General features: G+C 45.0%; 1 long non-coding RNA gene across 1 annotated transcript; it reads right to left on the bottom strand.

Annotated features, from left to right (window-relative positions):
• Positions 1–778: 778 nt before the first annotated feature.
• Positions 779–10,790, bottom strand: LOC133045268 (uncharacterized). The gene is made up of 3 exons (XR_009690163.1): positions 10,772–10,790; positions 2,483–2,556; positions 779–820 (listed from the first exon to the last, which is right to left on the bottom strand). It is a non-coding gene; the product is annotated as an uncharacterized LOC133045268 (long non-coding RNA).
• Positions 10,791–14,485: the final 3,695 nt, after the last annotated feature.

Here is a 14,485-nt window from a genome sequence, read left to right as displayed (position 1 = left end):
GAGCCCATGGGAGGAGCCTGCAGGCTACCTTTCATGGGGTTGCAAAGAGTCTGACAGGACTGAGCGACTTCACTTTCACGTACATTACATTTACTATACATTTTATTTCTGGTATTATTGTTACATCAGCTCCACCTAAGATCATCAGGCATTAGATCCTGCAAGTTGGGGAGCCTTGGTTTAGAGGGTCTGTGATAAGCTCAACGTCTTTTACTCCCTAAGGGTAGCTGAGGTTGCCAGGAGGCAGTTCTCCTACCACAAGGCTGATGTTGACTTCGAACAGCATTTCACATACCAAATGTTTTTCCCACATAGAAAGGGAAAAAGTGAATACAATGGCTACTTTTCCTCTTGAACAAAGGTACACTTCATCGTGGATACAGGAAGACAGCAGTATGTAAAAAGCAAACGCAAAGGACCTAAGATGCTGCAGTATTTTATAAAGTGAAACTCTTTCCCCCTGGTCGTAGTGGATTTTCAAAAGAATTGAGGAAAAGTAAACATTCGTGAACCAGAACTACAGCAGGCTGTCAAAGGATTGCTGTCTTCATCTTCTGAAATTAGGAAAAGAGACTATCAGCTCTGGGGTAGCCAAGAGCAGGGCAGTTAACCTGAGTTCTAAACTTGGCATGATCACTCAGAAGGCACAAGTAAGTGGAGGGAACTGACTTGAAACATACTTCAGTTTCCTCACCTGGGGTATACGAGGCTTGGCAAAGGTGATATCCAAGATCCACAGAGGCTCTCCAGTTCTGTGAAATCCTAGGAGACTTGAAGTGGGGACAGAACCTCATCATAAAGACTTCTTTTCAGAGGAGAGCTGTAAGAAGGGAAAAAGGGGGTTATCATTTTACACGTGAACACTGAAAACAAGATATGACAAGTAATCGTGGATTGGTAAACTAGAACTGTCAAAGAGAGACAGCTTTTTAGAGGGGTGTTATTTGAAGATCTTTGTATAAAAATGCCCCATAAGAGAGCTTCAAAGTCTGGAGACGGAAACTTATAATATTCCTTGGGAAAGTGTCATTTTATTTTTTAAGTGTTTTAAAGGGCTTTCTTTCCTCCTCATTTTTTAAAGATGTGTATTACCAAAAGACAACGTTTATGTAACAGACACAGAAAAAAATAGCTTCCTCTTCCTGCTATCATCTTTTTCAGGCCTTAGGGGGTTTTTTGTTTGTTTTCTCTGTTAAACTAAGATAAAGGTTTAGCAGGGTATAGAGGAAAGTGGAAAGGTGCTGGAAAAGTTCCTCTTTCAATTAGCATCTTTATCAGGATTGCAGGCCACATCTAATGCAGTCATGTTCCTCTAATGCAGAGACACAGCAGGGGCAGAGATCTCGAGTTAATGATGCCTGAATTTGTCCTGCTTGCATCTCCAGACTCCCAGGCCCCACTTCCCCTTGCCATTCTGTCTTGGAGATTCAAACTCTAACCTCAGTATTTGCTCTTTACAGATGCTGACGTTAATCCACAAACAATTTTCAAGCTTTACTCATGCCAATCTTTGAGACAGTGTGTCCCCGTAGTGCAGATGGTCGGAGAAGTTATTTATTAAGTAAGCACCTTGGAAATGGAGACTTGAAAATGTGATTTCTATTGGCTGTAAACGCCAAGAACGTCAATATTCATTATGCTGGCTTAGCAGGAAGCTATTTTTCATCAATTGCCAGAACGATCCACCTTAACAAACAAACAACACCATGAGAAAAATTTAAGTAGAGTAATTAACATACTTAATCGATTAAGTCAGGAGAAATTAAAAGGAGGGTCCTCTTTCTGTCTCATCATAGATCAGCTGCCCTGAAGAGTTGGATAAAATGGTTTTGAGCAGTTATCAGACATCTCTTAACAAGAACTCAAAGGAGCACTAGAAGAAATTAAACAAATGCACTGTTTTTCCTCTAGTCCTGAATTCGTATCTGATCCCATGTACTTCAGCATACAATTTATACATCCAACTCAGTTTTGCTTAAAAGTACACTTGTTTGGACATTTCTCATCATTTCAGATCTGGCAGCTTTGAAAAAAATCCATTTCTTAGGCACCCTATATAATTCTATAAAGATTAATTACTGCCAGAAATCAAATTCATCATCTACAAAACCTCCTGAAAGTCAGAGGAACCACCCTGCCTATACTGTGATGTGAAATGATCAGGTTGCAATAAGGATGTCAGCAATCTGTCTCCTGTACTGTGAGGTGATTCTATTATTTTGTGGCTGGAGAAAACATTTTGCAGTACCTTTAAATCTAATTACACCAACATTAATTTTTTTTTTTTAGAGGTGCCAATAGCTTGATTGATTAGAATATCGACTCTTGATACATTCTTTCAATTGAGTATGCACCCAAGGTTATAGTAATGAGATGTAAATAGCCTGAATCACTTATTCTGACATAGGCTTTTATTTTTCAACTTAGAGTACAAGTAACACCCACAAATCCATCTCTGTCTGAAAAAAGGAAGAATACTCACACACATAAGACAGGCAACATCTGGTGGCCAAATGTTTATAAGCAAAGCACAGCTGTCATTGAATAGCTGCAAGTCTGCAATGAATAAATAAAATAACTTTCAGGAGCTAAAAATCCTTAATTATTTGTGGATAACAGTTTCAGTCTATTCTGGGGTCTGTTGCTAACTCATGTTCTCCCATAACAGCAGTAAGTAGTGCGAGTAGCAATAACAGCAACAAGAACCTAAATTGAATATTTGATAAGGTGCTTTCCTACACGTCACCTCATTTGATCCTCACAATGTCTCTGAGAGGCAAGTACTCTTCTCGTGTGCTCAGTCACTCAGTCGTGTCCAATTCTTTGTGGCCCCGTGGACTGTGGCCCGCCAGGCTCCTCTGTCCATGAGATTCTCCAGGCAAGAATACTGGAGTGGGTTGCCATGCCTCCTCCAGGGGATCTTCACATGTATGATGTTAAAAAGAAAACATTTATTTTCAAATTCAAAAAAAAGTAAGAGTTAGGAAAAGCAGTGTCAGCAAGTGACCTGTCTCTCACCAGATCTAGGAGCCAGCTGGTGGGGAAGGAGGGCCCTGATGGCCGCGCCTGTCTGCTCACCATAGAAGGAGCAGCACATTTCACAGCTGCTGAAAAGCATGTTTCCTCAGAGTATCTGAGTAATGAGACTGTCTGGGCAAGGAAAATAGAACATCATGCTCCAGCAAGAAAAATTGATCAGGTAACTGAAACCATCGCTGATCCCATCCCCATCCCTCCCTACTCACAGCGGGTCTCCGCCGGAGCAAGACCAACACTGGTAACTGGACCCTGGTCTCCGGCTGCCGTTTAACACCAGCAAAACAGCTGGATATTTATGATTTACAGCACGGAGGAAAACATCACTTCACCTCAACCCACTGAACTGGGTTCTCCAGGAAATTCTGATCTTAGGGAAGCCACCAACTGCTGGGCGGAACTGACCCAAACTTCCTCCATCCGGCTCTCGCCTGACTCGGGGGCTCGCTCGCTGCATGCCGCAGCTCCTGGAGCGCATTCTGATGCTCCGTGCACAGCCACGAGGTCCTGCCGAAGTGTCAACAGAAGGGTAAGCACGTACACATCCATGAATACAGAAATACGGACACACATGCTGCGCGTGTGCGCGCGCATGTGTGCTCGCTCAGTCGTGTCTGGCTCTGCGACCATGGTCGGCAGCCCGCCAGGCTCCTCCGTCCCTGGGATTTTGCGCAAGCATAGTGGAGTGGCGTAGTGCTGATCCTGTTCTCGACGTCAGCTGTATCGCTGCACCGCACTGACCGCGCTGTCGCTGAACCCGGGGCGGACATGGGGCTCGGGGCTGGAGGGGCAGCTGGAGCCGCGCCCTTGTCTCCCCTCCCAGCCGGGGAGGCAGCCGCGCGCATCCTCCCCGCTAGGGCCGACCCCATGGACCCCGTCGGGGCGCAGCGGGAAGGCCAACACCTTTCAGCTGGAGCTCGCGGAGGGCTACCGCACAAAGGAGCCCCTGGCCCAGCAGGGACCTCGGGAGCACATGCACAGCGCTTAAGTGATCTCAGCTGTTACATAGTCCTTATTTACAAAACGCGGAGTCAGGGAGCTTGAACACGCCACCTGGGCTGATTTGCTCTCTCCCCACAGCTGGGTTGCCATTTTCTTCTCCAGGGGATCTTCCTGAACCAGGGACTGAAGCTGTGTCTCCCACGTCTCCTGCATTGGCAGGCGGATTCTTTACCACTAGGTCCATCTGGTAAGCCCCATACTGCATGTGTAAACACACACACACACACACACACACACACATATGTATATACAGATATGTGTATATGTGCACACATACACATATGCATGGATACACACATACTATATATATGTGCATATATATACCTGAATATTTATATTCACCTATACAGATACATTGGAGAAGGAAACGGTAACCCACTCAGTGTTCTTGCCTGGAGAACCCCAGGGACAGGGGAGCCTGGTGGGCTGCAGTCTATGGGGTCGCAAAGATTGGGACACAACTGAAGTGACTTAGCAGCAGCAGCAGCATACAGATACATACAAACATAGGTATATAGATAAATACATACTACATGCATATTTACATATACAGATATGCATGCACATACATATAAATATATACATATATGCATGCATTTATATATAAACACGCATAAAATGTACACACACATGCTTAAATACACAAAGGCATCAATGTGAACATATGTGTCTATGTACATACATGTATCTATGTGTTTGGGGGCTTCCCAGGTGGCACTAGTGGTAAAGAACCTGCCTGCTGATGCAGGAGGCCTAAGAGACTCTGGTTCAACCCCTGGGTCGGGAAGATCCCCTAGGGGAGGGAGGGCATGGCAACCCACTCCAGTATTCTTGCCTGGAGAATCCCACAGACAGTGGAGCCAATGGGCTACAGTCCAAAGAGTTGCACACAACTGAAGTGACTTAGCATGCACATGTACATGTGTGCATGTGTATATTACATGCATGCACATGTGTAGTATTTAATGCATGTACGCATAGTAGTATGGACACAACTGAAGTGACTTAGCATGCACATGTACATGTGTGCATGTGTATATTACATGCATGCACACGTGTAGTATTTAATGCATGTACACACAGTAGTAGTAAGTGTGCTCAGCCGTGCCCAACTCTTTGTGCCTCCATGGGCTGTGCCACCAGGCTCCTCTGTCCATGAGATTTTCTAGGCAAGAATACTGAAGTGGGTTGCCATTTCCTACTCCAGCGGATCTTCCCAACTCAGGGATCAAACCCATGTCTCTTGCACCTCTTGCATTGGCAGGCAGATTCTTTACCACTAGCACTGCCATGAAAGCCCATTCATAGATGTACATGTGTAAAGAGATCTATAGTTATATATATGCACAGACAAAGAACATACAAAGTTCATAGTAACCAGTGATTCACAAAACCCATGAAGGAGAACTCTCTTCTCTTGGAAGCACAGATCTATATACCTCTACATCAAGCAGGTATTGCTAAGGATGGAGCAGACAATGAAATCAGGAAATGAAAACCAGCATGGAAACCAGGTAAAATAATTTAAAGAAAAGGGGGAGCAGAGATTTATGAGTTGTGAATGATTCAAGGGGTAAATCGTGTGGCTTTTTTTTTTTTTTTTTTTTTAATATAGACTCCTTGGCAATCCAAAGAAAGTGTAGTCCTTTTGCCTAGGGAAAAGAAATAGTAATACATTCGTAACTCTGGTCAGGAGCTCAATCTGTCCCAGATCCCTCCAAAATTAACAATACTTCAGCCTGGAGACTTTTTGTAGATTCTTCTAACCTCAATTTCCTTTCCCAAGAGATCACAGATTCATCAGAAAAATACTGCTCATAGTACAAAGCTCCCCCTCATTTGTATTTTTGAAAGTCTCTGAATTTTATTTGCTATAGCTGTCTAGTATTAAGATAGATTATATATAATCAGAAAAATCATACAGGCTAGCCTTTCTTCAAAAACCTCAAACTAAAAACCATGGAAAAATTTCTAACTCAAATTTCTAACACTTTTTATGACCTTGAAAAAGACAAGAAAGAAGTCAGATGCTAATATGAGAAGCTTACATAGGATCTATATGTTAGGAAGTGTTATCTTAGTATTAAATTACAGCTGCACAACATCCATGTAGACTGATCTATGTGGGCAAATCTTTCATTTTGGAAAGGGCCCTAGGCAAATATTAGTATTTGTGAACACAATTCCTTTTATAAGATCAGTAAAATATATCTCTTTACTTTTGAAATTTGGATCTGATTGTACTTCAAAGACTTTCTCTAGAAGACCTCTAACTTGAAAGAAAAATCAAACCATTCAGGCACAAGAGAAGAAGATTTTGTAATGAGATTTAAAAAGAGCCAGAGGCAGAACCACACTTTTGAGGAGAGAAACGAAGAAAGGGCACCTGCTTCTGTCTGTACTGCCGACATCGTCCATGATTGCCAATTTCAGAAGGCGACAACAGAAATCTCTAACCTTCAAGAGCAACAACTGTTCTCTTGTCTAGCGTGTAGTAAACTATACGAGAAATAGGAACAAAGGAGAAACACCGATTTTGACTCGACTGCTGGAGAAAGGAGGTGTAGGCAGACGGGGGAAATGCTTCTGTCCTGACGAAAGGGGATTCACAGCTGCCAGCGGGACAGGTGGAGAACTTTGGAATCTGTTAGCTTGATGTCACTGTATCACTTCATCGCCTATCCTCCTCTGCTTTTGCCAGACAGGTATCTGGAAAGTAAACATGTATCTGCTACCCAGGTGTAATGAAATGCAATTAAGAATTTATCTTTCTCTGACAATTATAAGAGCAATCTTCAGAGGAAACCATCTAAACTTGTAAGGATCCTACTTTATCTTAGAGTTCCACTTTAACTAATGGTTTCTAAATTACTTGAGTGGAAAATTAAGAATGCAAAACTTCACTTAAGGATGCATTAGGAACAAAGTGCTTTTGCAGCAAAGCTTTCATTAAGGAAGCTATGTACACATGCATTTAAACACACACATCTCTTTCTTTAGAATACAGGTAAAGAGATGAAGTAATCTGTTTGAATTATGATCTCAGGGACCAGGACTGTGTTTAGACTTCTAAAATGGATAAATTTCAGATTTTCAAAAATTACTGTTATCCAACACTGACTTCCAAATGCAACCACTTTCTCCCTTACTTTCCCATTTAAAGTCTAAATGATTTGTGCTTCAAAGACTTTTGAATCGTTTTGAGGCAGGGAAAGGGAGGAACTACTATGTAAAAGAAAAAAAAAAACTGCATTGAAAAAACTGACAAATAAAAGACAAAATGTAGACAACATCAAAGGCCTTCTAGTCAAGTGCTTCTTAAACTTTCACGTGTGATGTATGTTTGGATCCACCTGGAGATCCTGCTAAAATGCAGACTCTGATTCAGTAGGCCAGAGAAGAGCCCAAGATTCTACATTTCCAACAAGATCCCATGGAGATACCAAGACTGCCCGGCCTCCTAGGACCACACTTGCAGGATGAAGGAACCAGGAAAATCACTCTCAGCCTGCCCTCCGTCACATAACCCATAAAGAACACATGCAACCGCACAGGAAGTGCTTTCTGAAGCACACCCAAGGGCTTCGGGTTCCCAAGACAGGCGGGAAGTTCACCGCTGTGCACTCAGGAGAGCATATTAAGACACGGTCGCAACAAAGTAACTGTAAGTAAAATCTTGAGCTGGCACTACTTTATATTAACAAAAGTAAATCATGTACAAGATGTACTATTTTATTTTCACCATACTGGCTAGCCTCCTGGCTATTGCTATTCCTTGGGAGAACTACTATACAAGTCAGGAATCCCCGTGCCAATGTAGGAGACCTGGGTTTGATCCCTGGGTCAGGAAGATCCCCTGGAGAAGGATATGGTAACCCACTCCAGTATTCTTGCCTGGGAAAGTCCATGGACAGGGAAGCCTGGCGGGCTACAGTCCATGGGGTTGTAAAGAGTCAGACATGACTTACTGACTAAACAGCAACAAAGGCTTCCCTGATGGCTCAGTGGTAAGAATCCGCCTGCCATCACCGGAGACCATCCAGACCTGGGTCGGGAAAATCCCCTGGAGAAGGAAATGGCCACCCACTCTAGTGTTCTTGCCTGGAAATCCCATAGACAGAGGAGCCTGGTCGGTTATAGTCCATGGGGTGGAAGGAGAGTCCAACAGGACTTAGTGACTAAATAATAACAATTAAGTAAATACAGTCCTGCTGCCATTTAGCCTGGAGCAAATTTACAGAGCTGTGCATAGGAGAAGCAGCTCATCAATCAATCAGTTTTTTAATCTGGGAGCCAATACTTAGGTGAGTCTCAAATTAATTTGAGTGTTTTTCTTCATTGCAGTCACTTAATAAGCATGGCCGGCCTTTTCTGACCAGAAGACACATAGGCCTCTCCTATCTTGGTTTTAGCTAGTCCGAAGGATGAGAATTTCATTGAGGAACCTTCCAAAATACACACATCCACATCAACTCATCTTTATACTACTCAAACCGTTTTAAAAATTATCCACCCCAGAAGTGTTCTCCCAAACTGGTTAAAAAAAAAAAAATCACTGAGCTATTTATATGGAAACAGACATAGAAATTGTACTTATTTTTCAACTCAATTCCCAAGTATTATTCCATGCTAAGAACTACTGTTCTAAATAAGAAAATAACATGCCCCAATGCAATTGTAAGCTTAACAACAGAATGTTAGTCCAATATTCTTATGCTGGTGCCTGGTACACGGTATGCTCACACAAAAAAATGTGCTGGTAAATAAATCTGGAGACTCAATGAACAGTACTGTCTTAGAAAACATCAGCGGGCTAAAACATGCTCTCACTCTCATGACAGGTACACCTCAGCCATAATTCATTGAATTAATCAGGATTTTTCACTTAGATTCATCATTCTTAATACAAGAGGCTAGGAGCAGGAAATTAAAACAGCCTCCCTGAGATCCTTTGTTCCAACAGCCTGTAACTAAAAAAAAAATGACACAATTTACTCGAGATATATTTATCCACATCACAACCCTGTGTACCATGGCTTATGTCAGTGATTGCATTCCATTCTTCATTTTCAACCCATTGTTCTATCACATTACACTTATGTTTAAAATATTAAGGCCCTGAACGTACCTTCCCACCAGTGTGCAAACTGGCCCCTGAACGCAGAGGGCAGGGAGGGACAGAAGAAAGAGAAATCCACTGGGGATGGGGAAGTGGCAGTTTTAACAAAAAAGGCAACTTACACATGAAGTCTGTCCTGGGGATCTGGAAGACAGTATATCTCCGCACGTGCCTGCCAGAATCTTAAGTTTATATGGTCTAGGCACACAGTGGGGCTTCCCAGGAGACTCAGTGGAAAAGAATCCACCTGAGACGCAGGAGACACAGGACATGCAGGTTAGATCTCTGGGCTGGGAAGAGCCCCTGGAGGAGGGCATGGCCATCCACTCCAGTCTTCCTACCTGGAGAATCCCAGGGACAGAGGAGCCTGGCGGGCTCCCGTCCATGGGGTCACAGGAGTTGGACACAACTGAAATGACTGAGCGCAGCCAGGCATGTTGTCCAGATGGTCCAACACCTTCCTGCCTCAGGCCACGTCCTCTAACAGCTTCTATGTGGCAACAGTGGTCAGAGTGTAGATTTCCAGGATGGGGATGGGGTAGCCACCCCCAATTGCCAGGATCCAGCTCAAGGGTGAACTGGAGGTCACGCCCCTCCGTGACCTCCTCCAACCCTCAGATCTGTCCGCTACAGCAAAGGCCCAGCTGAAATCTTACAGCAGAGGTTTTCCGGGTATAGTCAACTGAGAGTCACCCAAGGGCGACTGATGGTAGACAAACACGTTGGAGAAAAATAATCAAGATAAAGAGAAAAGAATAAAATCCAGAAACAGCCATTTTTAAAATAACAAGGCAATTGTAAATGCAGCAGCCTAGACTGAGCTTTAACCACACTGAACACTTTTTGTTCTGTGTCCACTTGAAACCAAAGTGACTAGTGAGTTGCAGGTGTCAATTACAATAACAGCAAATGGGAGCAAGCGTGACCCTTCCTTCAGCTTCTAATGCTGGCTTCCTGTTCCCACTGGTCAGTGCGACAACACCGGGGCACAGCTTGGGCTGCTGATTCAAACAATTGCACAAACAAAATGGAAACAGGTGAAGGTATTTGACTCGAGGGTGACACCGTAACACCTGCGCTTCTGTCTAGCGCTTGCCATCTCCACTCTGACGAACTTCCCAACAGTTTCTCCTGTCCTCCTCCTAGGAAGAAGGAGAATCCTGACCCGCGCTTCTCCCTAGAGAATTTAGGAGGCTCTCAAGGTGAAACTGACACAGTACAGCCTTCTCAACCCCACAGCAAATTCATTTTCCAAAAGAATCAACACTCACAGAAGGTCGGGAACTCCACAAGGAGAGGAAGAACGTGCTTCTTCACTATTCTGTCAGTTTGGCCTTTAGTCCTTGAAGAAATAAAAGCCCACTCTGAATAAATACTTCAGAAAAACCTCAGTTTAAGAAAAAAAAATCTCTTCTTCTCTTTTACCCTTTTTTTCGTTTTTGCTTTTGCAGTTGCCCACATTGGTATCATTGTTCTAAAAAAAAAAAAAAAAAAGGTGGAAAACAAGGTAATGGAGGGCACGTTTGAGATATTGGCTAGACAAGAAATGCCACGAGGCTATGAGAAAAGGGCGCTCATTTTCTCTGAAACTAGATCTGTTTGTTTGTTACCAACCTTTTCAAGACGGGGATGCACAAGAGTCCTCCTGCCGGGTGTCGCTTCCTCTTGGACCACAAAGCCGAAAGGTAGGAGCTGGGGCTCAAACACACACGCTCTCCCGGCAGGCTGCGCGCCCGGCTGTTTCGGGGTCTCGTGGCGGGTGGGCGGGGCCGGCGGAGTTCTCGCGGGAGCGCTCAGCCAGGGAGCGGTTCTGCGTGTGGCTGGGGGCCGCCATCTTGAGTTGAGAGTTGCCGCTGGGCTTCTGCCCACAGAGCCGTCAGGAGCCGGTGCGGGAGGTCGTGTGGCACCAGGAGCTCTGGTCTGAATGCAGGGTGCCAGGCCTCTGCACACAGTCCCCCGTGAGCCAGTGACTCCAGACTAAGCACAAAGGAAAGAAAACATTGGACTTTCTTACCCCAATTCTAGTTTGATTTCCCTGGAATTGTACATGGGCTTTGCTGGTGATACATAGGAGGATCATTGCAGCAAAAACAAGAGTGAGTGAGCAGCCTTTGGCACATACCAGTCAAACGGGTCTGCAACAGTTAAACCATCTTGCTTATCCTTTAGCTGTTGCTACTAACACACACTTGTAGCTGGACTTGTCCCTCACAAAGCTAAGTACTCTCTGACTCCATGCAGATTATATTCTGCACCTGGCGTAGTTCTCCCCCTACACTTCCTTGTAGGATTCTGCATCTCGAGAGGAAGAAGCTCACAGCCAATAACTTCGGGGACGCGAGACCAGGTTGCTGAGCCTCCTGACACCAGCTTTTGGCTGTAAAATGGCAGGGGGAAAAAAATGTATCTATATACAAGAACTTCATGAGGATATAAAACCTCTCCCTATTCGCCAGGCAGAGCTTCCCGGGTGATGCCATGGTAAAGAATCTGCCAGCAGTGCAAGTGATGCTGGTTTGACCCCTGGGTCAGGAAGATCCCCTGGAGGAGGACATGGCAACCCACTCCAGTATTCTTGCTTGGAAAATCCCATGGACAGAGAAGCCTGGTGGCCTACAGACCATGGGGTCACAAAGAGGCAGAGGCGACTTAGCAACTAAACAACAACAAGTTCCCCAAGGGAGGGGGCATAGTTCTTGAGGCAGTAGCCCGCTGTATATTCCCCGTTACCCTGCAAAGAGAAAGCCACTCTATTTCCTCCAAACTCTGTCTCTATATTTTTTTATGCAGCACCAGTGGACATGGGTGGGGGGCAAGATTTTGGCAACAAATAGTATTTCATTATATTAAATGGTTGGATTGGCTAAAAGGTAGTGTTTTCAAAACGTTTAGCTGGAGCTGTTCCCGTCTCACTCGATGCCCATGATGCCACATTGGAGGGACGGGAGCAGACCATGCCCGCCCAACAGTGAGAGGAGCTGCAGGCGCAGGACAGAAAGGCACTGTTGTCCTGGAACCCGCTTCAGCTCCGCCCCTCCTTCCTGGGCGCAGAGCCGAGCCACACACAGGCGCACTCTCTCCAGGCAGCGCCATCAGTGTGGCGTTTGGCATCAGGGACATTCTTTTTCTGGACTCGCCGATTTGCTGCACACAGTCCAGCTAAAGATGGAAAAGCTGAGGACTCTGGAAACTGGCCTGAAGGGCTCGCAAAATGCTCATCTGTGGCTTCCAGACAGAATATCCTTTATCCTTTACCATCAAAAGGAGCCGGGGGTGGGGGTGGGGGGGGGTCGAGGGTGGGGGGAGTTGATTCTGACTTGAGGAATATTCTAGCAATCATTTGAAAATATTCCTATAGATAATCAGAATACATACTCATGACATAACATGTGTGTATCTTGGTCCAGACTTTAAGCTATATGCTATTTTGAATGTTGCAGGTTCTGTCCCTGGGTTGGGAAGATCCCCTGGAGGAGGAAATGCAACCCACTGCAGTATTCTTGCCTGGAGAATCTCATGCACAGAGGAGCCTGGTGGGCTACAGTTCATGGGGTCCCAAAAGAGTTGGACATGACTGAGCATGAGATTTTGAATGTTAACATAATACACTGTCCCCTAGAGATATTTATTATGTGACATCCTGAGATGGTCAGGTCAGAAACTGAGGCACCAACCTCGTGTCTCTGCCTCACCATGCTAGACCCCATCAAGCTCAGCGCCGGACCAAATCCGTCTTCTCTGCATTCTCTATCTGCCCTCTGGGCTCGGGCCTCCATCACTCCTTGTTTCCATCACTGCTGTCTCCAGCAGCCTCGGACCTGCATTCCCCATTTCATTCCTCAGGGCTGGTTGTCATGCAGGGTTTGCCTGCTGATGGAGGGGGGAGGATGCTGTCCTGTTATGACTTTACTGTTCCTCTCCCATTTATAAATCTGGGCACCAGGCTTTGCAGTCTCCCTAGAGGAGTGGGCACACTTTCAAAACATACCAGTCCCTCGGTGTGTGCTGCTAGTAGCCCTGTGTGTGCAAGTGTGTGTGCTCAGTCCTGTCCGACTCTTTGTGACCCTATGGACTGTGGCCCACCAGGCTTCTCTGTCCGTGGGATTTCCCGGGCAAGAATCCTAGAGTGAGTTGCCATTTCCTTATCTAGGGGATCTTCCCAACCCAGGGATTGAACTTGAGTCTCCTCATTGCAGGCAAATTCTTTACTGCTGAGCCACCAGGGAAACCCACTAGTAACCCTGCTGCTGCTAAGTCGCTGTGTCTGACTCTAAGCGACCCCACAGATGGCAGCCCACCAGGCTCCCCCGTCCCTGGGATTCTCCAGGCAAGAACACTGGAGTGGGTTGCCATTTCCTTCTCCAATGCATGAAAGTGAAAAGGGAAAGTGAAGTCACTCAGTCGTGTCCGACTCTTAGCGACCCCATGGACTGCAGCCTACCAGGCTCCTCTGTCCATGGGATTCTCCAGGCAAGAGTACTGGAGTGGGGTGTCATTGCCTTCTCCAACTAGTAACCCTACTACCCATCAAAGTGAATTTTCTAGGATGACCACCTGGTGTTAGTCCTTTGCTGAAATCCTTTCTTTTCAAAGGCTCTGAGACCATTGCTCTAAGGGTAAAATGAATAAAGCCCATACTTCTTTTTAACGTGGATTTCAAAGCTGTGAATCACATTTGCCCAGCGCATCTCCTTGCTTTTGCTCTCTGCGATTCGTGCTGCAGTCATATGATACCAACTGTAGGTACTCAACCCACCATCTGGCTCCATGGCTCAGGGCACAGTTCTTTCCCCTAAACCTGCACCCTGACAGCATCCATCAGTGCACTTACTAGATGGGCACGGTCCACAAGCTGAATTCATCTCAGAGCCCCTGTTGTCTGGGAGGGACTTTGGTATCCTGGTAACATTAACAGTTGTCAAATTGCTTTAATAGGACATCAGAAGTTACACGTTCACTCTTAAGCTGATGTTCCCAAAACCTCACAGGTGCTAGGGTAGAGAGGGTTGACTAGAGAGGTAGTAGAATGGATTTTGAATATTCAAGCTCTGACACTAGATTAAAAATCTGTCAGTGACAGGGAATGAGAAGCATCTTAGTTTCATTTACTCCACTGTGACTTTAAATGATTCCCTTGTCAAGGGAAAGCATGTGTGGAATTACTTAGGATAAGACGATAAAAAAAAAAAAAAATGTCAACCTTTAGTGAGAAGTTAATTTTGCTTTCAAATCCTTGGTTAACTTTTGAGTTGATTTTGATATGTTCATTTGTAGCTCTCTTTTATGGCAAAGCTTCCAAAGACTTATGAAAGGTGTGGCAATTATAAA

This window comes from Dama dama, chromosome 23 (assembly GCF_033118175.1).
Source record: "Dama dama isolate Ldn47 chromosome 23, ASM3311817v1, whole genome shotgun sequence".
Taxonomy (NCBI): Eukaryota; Metazoa; Chordata; class Mammalia; order Artiodactyla; family Cervidae; genus Dama; species Dama dama.
Note: the sequence above shows the minus strand (reverse complement) of the source record. Positions and strands in the feature narration are given on the sequence as shown.